Below are 12998 nucleotides of genomic sequence, written 5' to 3'. Positions count from 1 at the left end.
TAAAGGAAGCTGCTCTGCAGTAAAACCCACTGCAAAGCCAATGTATCATGATGGAGATCTCATTTGCTCTGTACTGTGGCAATTGCGGCACTGTAACATTGTTTAAGAAATCTTAAAGGCATATTTTAATCAAATACAATTATAATTAGATTTTTTTTCTTTTCTTGTCTATTAAATCAACTTATTTCATTTAATATGCAGTTCATTATAAATGTAGTCCTCTTACTTCAATGGCACATACATCTTTATGGGTGTTAAACTCATAGGCGAAGGCAATCCTACTAGTAATCAAAGATTTTAGTTGCTATTCTAAAAGAGGTTGTGTGAAAGATTGTTTTGATCAATTTGACAAAAAGTGCCAAAAATACTTAAAAACAAAAAGGAAATTGGCCTCACAAATAACTGCAAAACAGGTTTTTACTATGATAGCATTTTTACAGATCTCTCTTGATCTAAGCCAACCTTTAGAATATGCTGTTTTTAAGTATCTTTTGATCAGATATTAGATGTTTTTTCTAGATTTACATTTTGGAGATTTCAATATGCAGCTATAACCGTCATATAAATATGGAATATTTTGATAATCATTTTCTTCATATAACTAACCCACTACATTAATTTTTGTGGCAGTTGTTTTGGAAGAAGTAAAACACATATGTTTGTAAACAAATTAATCAATTTCAAATTGTGTAAAACTACTCTTCTTTTCTAAATCATATAGATCATATCCAAAACAAGCTGGTAATTTCAAATTGCCTGCCAACACCTTCACTTCTAGACCACCAGTTCAAATTCAGTCCAGCTTAGCAGAGACTAACATTTTGGTATTGACTAGTGGTTGTTCATTCTTTCTATTTGAAATTACTTTGTCAGTTTCATTGCTCAATAACAGATTCCATATCCCAGAAAGTGACAATTGAACACTAGTTGCCCATTTCAGTAGAAAGAACAGGAGTACTTGTGGCAACTGTTCTTTTTGCTGATACAGACTAACACGGCTGCTACTCTGAAACCATTTCAGTAGAGATGTTAAGGATTGACTGCACATGGAGGGTTGTTCCCTGCAGGTCAGAGATGAGGAAGTTGGCAGCTGGTATAAAGCAGAGTGCCCCAGGAGTCGGTCCTGGGGCTGGTTTTTTCAATAGCTTCATTAATGATCTGGAGGATGGTGTGGATTGCACCCGCAGCAAGTTTGCAGATGACACTAAACTGGGAGGAGTGGTAGATACGTGGGAGGGTAGGGATAGGATACAGAGGGACCTAGACAAATTGGAGGATTGCGCCAAAAGAAATCTGATGAAGTTCAACAAGGACAAGTGCAGAGTCCTGCACTTAGGACGGAAGAATCCCATGCACTGCTACAGACTAGGGACCGAGTGGCTAGGCATCAGTTCTGTAGAAAAGGACCTAGGGGTTACAGTGGACGAGAAGCTGGATATGAGTCAACAGTGTGACCTTTTTGCCAAGAAGGTTAACAGCATTTTGGGATGCATAATTAGGAGCATTGCCAGCAGATCAAGGGACGTGATCACTCCCCTCTATTCGGCATTGGTGAGGCCTCATCTGGAGTACTGTGTCCAGTTTTGGGTCCCACTCTACAAGAAAGATGTGGAAAAATTGGAAAGAGTCCAGCAGAGGGCAACAAAAATGATTAGTGACCTGGAGCACATGATTTATGAGGAGTGGCTGAGGGAACTGGGATTATTTAGTCTGCGAAAGAGAAGAATGAGGGGGGATTTGATAGCTGCTTTCAACTACCTGAAAGGGGGTTCCAAAGAGGATGGAGCTAGACTGTTCTCAGTGGTAGCAGATGACAGAACAAGGAGTAATGGCCTCAAGTTGCAGTGGAGGAGGTTTCAGTTGGATATTAGGAAAAAACTTTTTCACTCGGAGAGTGGTGAAGCACAGGAATGCGTTACCTAGGGAGGTGGTGGAATCTCCTTCCTTAGAGGTTTTTAAGGTAGGGATGATTTAGTTGGGGATTGGTCCTGCTTTGAGCAGGGGGTTGGACTAGATGACCTCCTGAGGTCCCTTCCAACCCTGATAGTCTATGATTCTATGAATATGAAGGACTGCATAGGAAAGTTTTCACGTCCTCTTCCCATGCTACTTTGGTCCAAAAGATACACCAGAAGATGGCAGTATTTAAGACAGCCAGTCAGTATGACGCCTTTTCAAAAGTATGAAATTCATACAAACCAAATATTTTATATAACAAAGAAAAGCAATATGCTTTATATTTAATATCACAGGAAAAAATATACAAATGGAATGTGAATAAATAGTCAGATACAATGGGTATAAGCTCCACTATGAAGAAATATACTTAATAGAAATGGGGAGGGAGAAGGGGATGACAAGTAGTACATTATATAGTTATTTATCTGCAAAGCCCCCAGAAGTATGGCGGACACCATGCAGACAAATAGTGAGGATGCAGTCTCAATATATAGGGGATATAATTGAAGGTGGTGGCACAGCATGTGAGCACGAAGGGAGAAAAGGCTGTCAAACATCTTAGCAGGGTACTGGTGTGGGAAAGGGGAATCTGAAAGGATTACAAATGCATTGCAAAATAGTGACTCAGCACTAGAGCATTAGACTGGTCAGCAGAACAGCAGGCTACACAGTGACGAGGGATTCAAAGAAAAAAATCCCTAGATGACTGTTAGTGCTTAAGAAGAACTGGAGGACAAACAATGGTTAGGAGTTCGTCGAAAAGGATCACATATAGACAAAATTGTGACATGAGGCCTTAAACCCAGAAATCTCCACGTCCAAGTTGAATTCCATAACAAGATAAACGTGTTACAGTTAAGTTGTGAGCTAAACTATAATATATCACATATGTGGTGGCAATACCCATTTAATAAATCACATGTATAATGCACCTACTTCACTATACATTTCTAAGGCACCTATCACCATGGTAACATGGACTCACTTGCACCCGGTCCATTAATCTATATTCCTTGTGTCTATCTGTGATATTCCAAACCTCTGAATATCTTCAAGCAACTAAATATATGATGGTAACAAAGCATCATAGTGTAAATCCTGTCTTTCTGCTTACAATGTCAATCAAATGCCATTGTCCTGATTTTTGAGAGACCTCAAGCCAGTGCAAGATGCACAGTCACCTTCACAACTCCCCCAATCTCCCCCCAAAGTAAAAAAAACACCACTTATTGAGTCAAAACTAACTACAAAAAAATCAGGTGACATAGATGCACATGAAAGCATCAATTGGTACAGAGTCTTCTGGAATCAACATTTGAACGATCATTTCGGTTCATTAGGATCGAGAATTGTTTCAATGGCTTTAACAAGTTTCACTAGATGGGGAGTGTTTTTGTATCATTGAAAATCTATCACACTATTTCCAGATTTCGGGGTGGGGAGGGGAGAGTTTATTTCCTTATTTTATGATAGGGTTATCTGACCATGAGAAAGAAAAGGCCCATGGAATTATGGGGAGCCACTCTGAAGGATTAACCCGGAAGGGTATCCTATGATAATTATATCAAATCCCTTTTGAGAAGCCCAGCATGGAATCGCAAGGGAAAGATAGATAAGAAGGACCCAGATGCAGTTTGCAAGGCTGGTCACCTCTATTATTCTGAGTTCTACACTAGAAAAAGAGACTCCAAGGAATGCTCTTACCTTTGGAAAGATTGTTGGTCAAGGCCAGAGGAGAAGCCAGCAGCAACTACTTACTAATGGGAACCACCATTTTGGAGTCTTCTGAATTAACCTGACGTGCAGCTGATTGATAAGTATTAAACACCATAAGGAGGCAGAAATGTAGCATTGCATTCTCTCATCAAGTTAGACAAAAAAGGCAAATACATATTTTCCCTGTATAAACATTTTTTCTTCTTCTTGCTTTATTCTATCTCCTTATATGTGGTGTTCATTTAGTGCAGGTTATGTAATGGTTTTAAAAACTAACAAAAACTGGAAAAGAAACATGGAAAAGCAGAGAGGGCAAAATAGCTGCAAATATAAAATCAGCAATTTATGTGTAGCCCTGCTTTATTACATTAAGCAAAAAGAGATTGTTATTTTTTAAAAATCTTCTAATAGTTGAATAGAACAATATTCTTTATTATGCTCCTAAAAGCAATATAAATTTAATACTCATACTATGAGTTTCAACTATAAGAACACACACTAAATACAATCTATAAGACAAATAAGTGTACTTGCATTTAGCACAATGGGAGTCAGGAGGAGCTAATGGCGATTGTTTCAATGGATCAGGGGCAGACACATTCTGAAGCATTGTTCTAGTAAGTCATCAGCAAATGGTTGGTTGGTTGTCAGAAGTTCAGTAATAAAGTCAGTTCGTTTGTTAACAAACCTATAGGAAGTTTGGATATGATAACCAACATCGAAAATTGTGAGAATGTGTGACATCTATTTTAATTGTGAGAATGTGTGACATCTATTCCATTCTTTGGTTTCTCTCTGGTCACTTGTACCACAAAAATAATGCTTTCAAATACTGGTTCCTCGAAGAAGGAAGAAAGAGAGGTCATTGAAAGAGCGGTATCTGTGTTTATAAATTCTAGAATGGTCAGTAAGGCTTCCAAGATCCAGATAATGTTAGAAAATAAGATATTATTTTTATTTATTTGTCTAGATGTATAAAAATGTGTTCAGTTTCTTGCTACATGCATCTTCAAAACATTCTATTATATTAATGAAATTAAAAAAAAAAAAACAATTAGCAAAACTGAGCGAATGTCAACTAGGGAATACTATACAGAATCCAGTTTAAAGGACTCAACAAAATTCTCACCTCTAACAGACCACAAAACCTGTCCAACCAATGTCCTCAAGCAAAGGCTTTAGCAACAAGTGAGGCCCATGGGTCAAAAGTCTTGGGCAGGGCTACAAAGACCAGTGTATGAGGCCATGAATCCTGCAGTTGGAAAAGCTCTCTCAAAAATACCCTGCTACCAACCCCCACACCAGCTGATCTTAACTTTTGGGGAAGAACATGAGAAGAGAGATGGTTTTTAAGGTAGCCAGGACAGAAATCATAAAACGCTTTCAGAGGTCAAAGCTAACACCTTGAATTGCCCAGGGAAATAAATTGGAAGTACAGCTTCCATATGCTTACACCAGTAACAAAACAATAGCAACTTCCTAGCCAAGTGTAGATGGAAGAAATAACACTTGGCACAGCCTGAAAATTGCAATTTGGGAAAACTCGGTGTTTCTGAATAATAGCTGAAAATGTTTGGCTCCTCGACCTATTCAAGAGAAGGTAAAACTGGGGTTGCCAATGGAGGAGGGAAAACAGATGGGTCCCAGTCCCAGATATCTCCAAATAGTAACAGAAAACAGTCAGTCTGTTCTGGATCACATTACATTATAATGTCTTTGGGAAGCTGTCTGTCTAGCCATCAGCTGCATGTTTAGGGTGTTTCTCTTGTAACTGTTTAGGACCTTTGTGATGCAATTCCTCAGCTCAAGCCCAACCAATGACAGCAGTAAGAGCAGGACTAAAGCTACTTTTGTTGCTGTAAAATGGAGGTTGTGAGTATGCTGATAACTATATGTATAAGAACCTTTACATTAGGAACAAGTGGATGGATGTAGCTTCACTATAAGCTTTGTAGGTGAAATTTACAGAGGCTGAAACAAGTCCACTAAAATTAGAACTACTTCTGTAACCTGCAGTGACAGGGCTAATCACACTAATTTAATCTTCAAAGCAGATCCTGGATTTTCTCAGTACAGCCTCCATTGGCCTGTATACCTACTGATTGCCTTCTGTTGTCCACCTGCTGAACTATCAAGCTATATGGAATTTACTTACAAACTATTTTATTTTTGCACGTTGAACTGGTAGAGGCTTCACTTAAAATCACTAAACACAAACATGAACTGTAGAGACAGCTCTAATATCCTGAAGATAACCTTGTGACACAGTCTGATAAGTGTCAATGATTTCTTTCAGAACATTTAAATACCATCCTATTTTAGAATTCCTATTGCATCAACCAGGCACATGGAGAACAGTTGTTTATAAACGGGGTAAAATCACTAGTTATTAGACTTTGTCTGGATATAACTAGCCTCCATAGACAGCTCGCTATTGCTGTTGTATTGTACGTAGATAAAACACAAACTGATTTCTAAACAAAATAATTTCCAGTAGCTTAGAAGTATCAAGTGAAAGAGAAAGAAAGAAAGAAAGAGAAAGAAAGAGAAAGAATACTTCTGGGCTTCCCCTAAAGTGAAGCAACATGTACGTCTTTAGAAGATGTGATTACGAACAAATGTTCAAAAACAGTTACAATTATTTTTAAACACAAGCAGAAAGACTGAAAAATAGTTTATATGATTTATAAAACAAACATACCTCAAACACACAGGTATCTTAATTTCACCAAAGCATTACTATCTCAGCTGTCTTTTCGTCTTCAGCTCTTGCATTTGTTGCACTGGCCTAGGAAAAATAAATCTCAACTTACTTTCAAACAGAAAGCATAAGGCTATACCAAAGGAAAAAAATGTTAATAGCATTGCTGTTAATTCCTCAATCCTACTTCATTATCGTAAGGAAATAAATCTCAGAAAAGGATTGCCTTATTAAAAGTGAATTAGAAAACTGAATGTCATCAGCGCAGGGAGGCATTCTCTTAAAATGCAATCAGCAAGACGTCGTATAAATAGGGCACTACACAAAAATATTCCTATCAGGCAATCTAACAGATTTTCAACAGATGTGTATATAACTTTGATTTTATGAATTCCTAAAATAAAATATGTCTACATTATTTACCATGATCTTTCAAACAAATAAGGCAACAACAACAAAAAAAGTCATTTAGATTCTACTCAAGGAACAATATTTTAAAGGTATGTAAGGTGCAGACTTTTAAAGGTATGTAAGGTGAGTGATTATCGAAGTATCATTCATGCAATTTTTCAGTGTCATCAAAATATTTTATTTACCTTGGAAGACTGAAAAAACTGGTTTTGTTTTGATTTTATTGCTATGTATAATCCATGATTAAAAAGAAAGTGAAAACCCTTATGCACATCTTAAACACACATCTATCGCTAGCTATAGTTATGTGTGAAGGGTCTGAGCTGGGCAGAAGCAGTGCACAGTAAAAATGCAAACTTGGGACAACTCAGCACAGTGCTGAGTTAATTAATATTATCATATTAATATAACCGTTTCATCTAGCACCACAATATTTATACCTTTCAGTCATGTTATTTGAAAATAGGCAGCATCGAACAATTGCTCATTGGAAAAACTCATCAGTATTAAAACAGATGAAAACACTATATAGAAATATGTCAAACTTTTATTAAATATATGGGGAAAAACGGGTGTGTACAAGCCAACTACCGCATGTCATTTTTCTTCTCATTAGTATCACTATTTCTCTTCATTGTTTCCAAAATTCTATTCTAATTCTTTACCTGGTGGTCACCCTTTGAATATTTCTATAATTGACATAGCTTTTTGCATTATATAGCCGTAACCGCTGTAATAAAATTATTTTGAAGAAAAACAATATAAAAATGATGGTGCAGGTACAATATAAGATGAGAAGACTAGATCTGAAAGATATCCATACTTTGTGGAACGTAGTTAACACCTGGAAACAAATGGTGGAGACCTTTAAAGCATTCAAATGAAAAACATGTATTCCCTTTGGCTGTGTTCATGATACTTTCCACAAACATACTATTTTTTTCACTGAATCCTAGTCTCAAATTCAAAAGGGATATGTGTTTTGTGAAAGGGATCATGTTGGAAATGTCTGTGGGAGGAGATACAATTTTGAGGAGTGGAGCAACAAAAGGAGAGCACATCTGATTCTTATTTGTATATCAATATATAAGTTTCTCAACTTTTTCTCTCACCTTAAAAGTGTATTTTATCAATCTATATTAGGGGATGCCGCTCATCACAACACTATCTGAGCACCTTACACATGAATTCAATAGCAATAGTAGAGTCCCTAGTTGATTTGCATTATCCCAGAGGAGTGCAGCTGACACAGTGGTTCATAAATTGAAATATGCTTTTTAATGTAATTAAGGCTTGATGCATTAATTGCTTTGAAAATTAGACCCAGAGCTTTAAATTGGGATCAGAATCTGACTAGGAGCCAGATGAGGGATTAGAGCATAGAGCGGATGTGCTCATAGTCTAAGCCAGGGAGATGGTGCACAGCTGTATTCTGTACCAGCTAGAGCTTGCGTATCTTCTTCACATTTAGCTTCAGATCCAGTGAATTACAGTAATCAAGACTGGAGATGACAAATGTATGGATCACTGTGGACAGCTCCTTGTCCAGGAGAAAGGGCCAAAGTGAGGAGTGAAACAGTAACTTGAGACCCATGCCACTTTGATGAATGGGGACTGCATGTCTTCAATGCAAGGTGAAAACAACATCCTAGCTAGCTCTTGAAAATGATTCCCCTTTCTGACCAGCATAACTTTGGTCTTGCCTGGGTTAAACTTGGACCAGCTACTTTCATGCAGGCATTGATTTCTTGTACACATTCCAACATTTCAGCAATGACAGTGGCTGCATCCACAGAGAATGAAATATTTAGTTGAATGTAATCAGCATACTTCTGGCAGCTGAACACACGTGTGTCTGTCTCTCCCAGTGATCTCATGTAGATATTGAAGAAAAGAAGGGTAGTACAGCTATCTGGGGGACTCTGCAAGCAAGGGTCTTTAGCAATGAGGAAGAGTTACCCATCACCACTCTGAGGTTTGCTATAGAGGAATGACTGGAACCACTGTGATGCTGGACCGTTTACTCCTGTTGTGTCATGTAGGTGGGTTAGCAGTTCCTTGTGTCAATGGATGCGGAGAGGTCTAGCTCGCTGAGTATGGAGATCATGCTTGTGTCCATGGTCCTAAGAAGATTGCTGTGTCCTGATCTGAACCTATTGTGAGGCATCCAATCCCAAATGTTGGCTGATGTCCATGTTGTTGAAGATCAGTGGTTACTACTTTCTCAATTATTTTGCCCAGGCATGGAAGGCTGGAGACAGAACAGTAGTTGGAGAAGTCTTCCAGATTGAAAATTGAATGAACTATTGTGTTTTGCAGTAGGTGTGCTTCTCTGAAGAAGCCCTGACTATTTCTATTACTAGTGCAATAGTTGTTCTTCGCTGGCTTTTACCAGCCAGGATGGGATGGATGCATTTCACAGATTGGGGTGCTAATATTTTCCTTAGGTTGGTATAGTTACTCTTATGGATAATGTATGTTTTAGATCGCTCTTTAGAAGTTACTATATAGTACATTGCTGCTAAAAAACAAAATATTTTACAAATGTTGGTATCTGTCTTTATTACTCCTTAACACAGGGAGCAGGGGTATGATGTGAGAAGGGAGCTCCTAAAAGTTCTTGGGTGGAACAAGGGACCACTTTAAAGCTTTGTTTGGAGGCTACTGTATTACACAAACCATTTCATCTCTGGTATCACAAGACTGAATATTTCACCAGATTTACTGATCTCATGGGACTCTTCCAGGCTTGGTAAAATGCCTCAATCTTTGAGACTGTCAAACTATTTGTCTAATCTATTTCAGGTATGTCTAAGGTTCCAATCAACTTGGTATTTCTGTGCTAAATAAAATTGTCTGGAAGCCTCTCTCCAGTTTTCAGAGCAGCAAGGACGGATAAACATGTTTATATTTATCATGGATTTAAAAAAATAGCTTATATATATATATTCACTGATGTTTGTGTTGTACCTAAAGAAAAATGTATTGAAGAAATATGCCTTAACTCTTGCTCTGGCCAGAGACAAGCATGGACTCTTATTATTTCTTGGACTCGTGTGTATGTGTGTGTGTCTGTTGCTTAGGAATATTCTGCTTCTGCATCTGATAGTTTTAACCTTAGTCCCGCAAGCTGTATAGTTCTTGTGGTGCATAATTGTCTTTCAGGCCCTTGCAGAACTAGATCTAACATAGTCAGGTCTTAATCCACTGAGTGTTTCTAAATTAACACTAGTACTTCAGGCCAGGATTTTCAAAGGAGTCTAGGGAAGTCAGCTGCCCACCTCCCACTGAATTTCAAAGGCATTTGGGAACCCAACTCCTTGGGAAACCCCTGAATCAAATTTTGTTCTGAAAAGAACGGTAGTGGAGTTTGTGACACAGAAGCATAATGCAGTTCCGTCAGACTATGAGCTGGTGTGTGTGGAATCAACTTCATCCTTTTTTGTGGCAGTTGGGCTCTTGGGAATGCCTGTTTTTAGAAAATGTTGTGATGGACAGTTGGAAATGAAAATACATTCTTAGTGTATTTTCATTGTTGAACGTCATGGTGTTTCCAGGATGATAACATTAGATGCGGTGGAAAGAACTGAGTGCAATGAAATTAGTTTAGACCACAGGGGTCCACTCCCCGCAAATGGCTTGCTGGTAGCTTGAACCATTTTTTAATTAAAGCTTGGTTTTATTTAAAGCAACATGAGCATATGTTGGTAGTGACTGTTTGTGTTTTCACTGTAGATAGCTACCACTGTCATAGGAGACCTATTTAGACCCCATCCCTAAAAGATAAGATGATGAAGGAGGATGGGAGAGAAAAGCTGGTGTGCGACATCTTGGTGAAAACTACTGCCCCAAGCTTGCAATCAACCCCCAGACGAAACATTGCTAAACTTGACAGCCTGCAGTTTTTCTTGCTTCCCACAGGAGGTTAATATTTCATTGCTGCACCTAATACACATCTCAGCATGTCTTAAGCTGTATAAAGAAACAAACTTATGCATGACAGCGACACAACTAAAGATTTAAGTCTGAATTTTAGTCCCCTAAAATTTATATTCTAACATGTAATGAATGTCTCCAGAATTAAAAGAATAATTAACAAATATTACACCATTTTTCTGTAGTGAAATAAATCTATAACTTAGACACTGATTATGTAGGATCTACCTTATGATTTGTGCAGTTACTCAGCAAAAGGAGCTTTAGTTGACCAAACCCCCACACAAGATGGTGCTTGCATCCTGGATGGCAGCACTGTTGAGTGTGTTAATAAAGATAAATGCGCTGCATTTTCTAAATTAGTTCCATTGACAACAAAGAAAAAAATCATGGAACTTGGCATCCTCTCCTCAACTCCTACTAATATGAAAGAGCCAGAACAGGTAGCAAAGGGAGAAGATGTGGTTCTGTGGCACACCCACTGATTCCACATGCACTCAGAGAAGTCCCTCTTGTAGAACTGGAGATAGTTTTAAATATTATTTAGATGTGGCATTCCATTAAAGTTTTGAGAATAAGCCTGAATACACTAATTTTTACTCTTAAAAAATCATGCTTGAAAAAAACATTTTATAAGACTCTGCTTGCACACCAACACAGCAAAGAGGCAAGTTACCAGGCTGCAATAATGAAGCACTCTCTTTTTAACAGGATGAATGCTGCTTCTTCCCCTATTGGCCACAGATGGCATTTAGAAAACAAGGAGCTTGCCATCACCCGTATAACAAGAAGTCCAACATCAGACAGTATGTTGCAGGTTGTGCATTACGCCTGAAAGCACGTTAAATGTCAGAGGGAGGTGTTCCTGTCTTGCTGCTGGGCTTACCTGCACAGACTTGTGTAAGTGTCAGAAGTGTGAGAATATTAACAAACAATCTGCTGAACCTGTCTTTCACAATGCTGATGCGTCCGACAAGAGTTACTTTGAGGAGTCAGATGCCGTGACTGTCAGACTGGGAAATAAAAATGTGTTTTACTGAGGGAATAAGCCCTACGGTGCCAACAATAATATACATGACTCAAAATGAACACTGGATTTGAATAAGAAAATAAAATTTTGATTTATATCAATAATTATGTCAATTCAGGCCAATCCAGCTAAGATGTCAGTTTTAAATATTTGAGAAATAAATGTCAAATACAAGGGGATTCCCATAAAAAGTTTTATGTTTTACCTTTTTCAGAACTGGGGCTGAGGAAAATATGCTGGTTGTCAAGGGAAAAAGTAATATTTTAAGTATTTACAGAGAAAAATTCATCAGATGTATCAAATTTATAATTTCACATAGTTAGGCCGGCGTATAAACAGTTATTTTAGGGGCAAATGGTAACATAGTCCAGCCTACAGGGAAAGGTGAGTATTGCCAGGAAAAACAAATTATGGGGATGAGGTAAATACCTTGACCTATATTTACCATGAAAAGGTAGACATGGTAATTTATTGCACATTATTTGTTAGACTGATGATTGTAGAAAACATTGATGCATAAAACACCCCAGTAAGGCAAGAATTTTTAGTTCTTTAGGACATTTTATTGTCCATAAATATTAAAAAAAATAAAAATTTTATTCCAAATTGGCTATTTGCAATATTTTTTCTAGTGTATGATTTTTACGTTCCTCAGTCCATTCAGCCTTACCTTTAATGTACTTTGAGGCACATTTTGATCATTTTCAGCCAATTTGGGCCTTTACGGGGCAAACATTAAGGAAGTTATGGACAAGAACTCTTTGTTACTATGATGCCAAAACTGATAACTTTGGATGTGTCATGACAGAAAACTGCAGCGTTTCTTGTGGAAAACTTTTAAACCCAAGGTCTCTCAGATTATTGGCTATATAAATTTGCAGAGAAAAAAGTAGCGCTCCTGTTGCTGGAACAAAACAATTTTAAGCACAATAAGGGCCTTTCCATGCAGCCTATTATAAGACCAAGTCAGAAACAGACACACTAAAAACAAAAGAAGAACAATAAAGCCCAGGCACAATGGACCAAAACAGAACATGCAGAAGACGAAGAATGCTTTAGACAATCACAGCAGCCACAATATCTCAATTTAATTTACTTCAGAGAATGAGAGTGAGACTGAAAATTGGGACAACCACATTTTCTTGTCAAACAACCAATATTCCTTTCTTTGCCACCTATAGACAAGTGCAGTGAATTTCTTTCTTCAGCCTAGATTAAAACTCTGCTGATATTTTTCACAGGGAT

At 37.8% G+C, this 12998-nt stretch overlaps 1 protein-coding gene across 7 annotated transcripts in view; it reads right to left on the bottom strand.

Annotated features, from left to right (window-relative positions):
• Positions 1-12998, bottom strand: part of CDH18 (cadherin 18) — an 845073-nt gene that overhangs the window by 442242 nt on the left and 389833 nt on the right. For 6 of the 7 annotated variants that reach the window (XM_074944996.1, XM_074945001.1, XM_074944997.1 and 3 more), the window contains one exon: positions 6377-6463. The exons of the other annotated variant lie outside the window; for it this stretch is intronic. The gene's annotated coding sequence lies outside the window, so the exon portion shown is untranslated. The remainder of the gene's footprint in view (positions 1-6376; positions 6464-12998) is intronic. 7 annotated transcript variants of the gene reach the window in all.

This window comes from Natator depressus, chromosome 2, assembly GCF_965152275.1.
Source record: "Natator depressus isolate rNatDep1 chromosome 2, rNatDep2.hap1, whole genome shotgun sequence".
In the NCBI taxonomy this organism is placed as follows: Eukaryota; Metazoa; Chordata; order Testudines; family Cheloniidae; genus Natator; species Natator depressus.
Note: the sequence above shows the minus strand (reverse complement) of the source record. Positions and strands in the feature narration are given on the sequence as shown.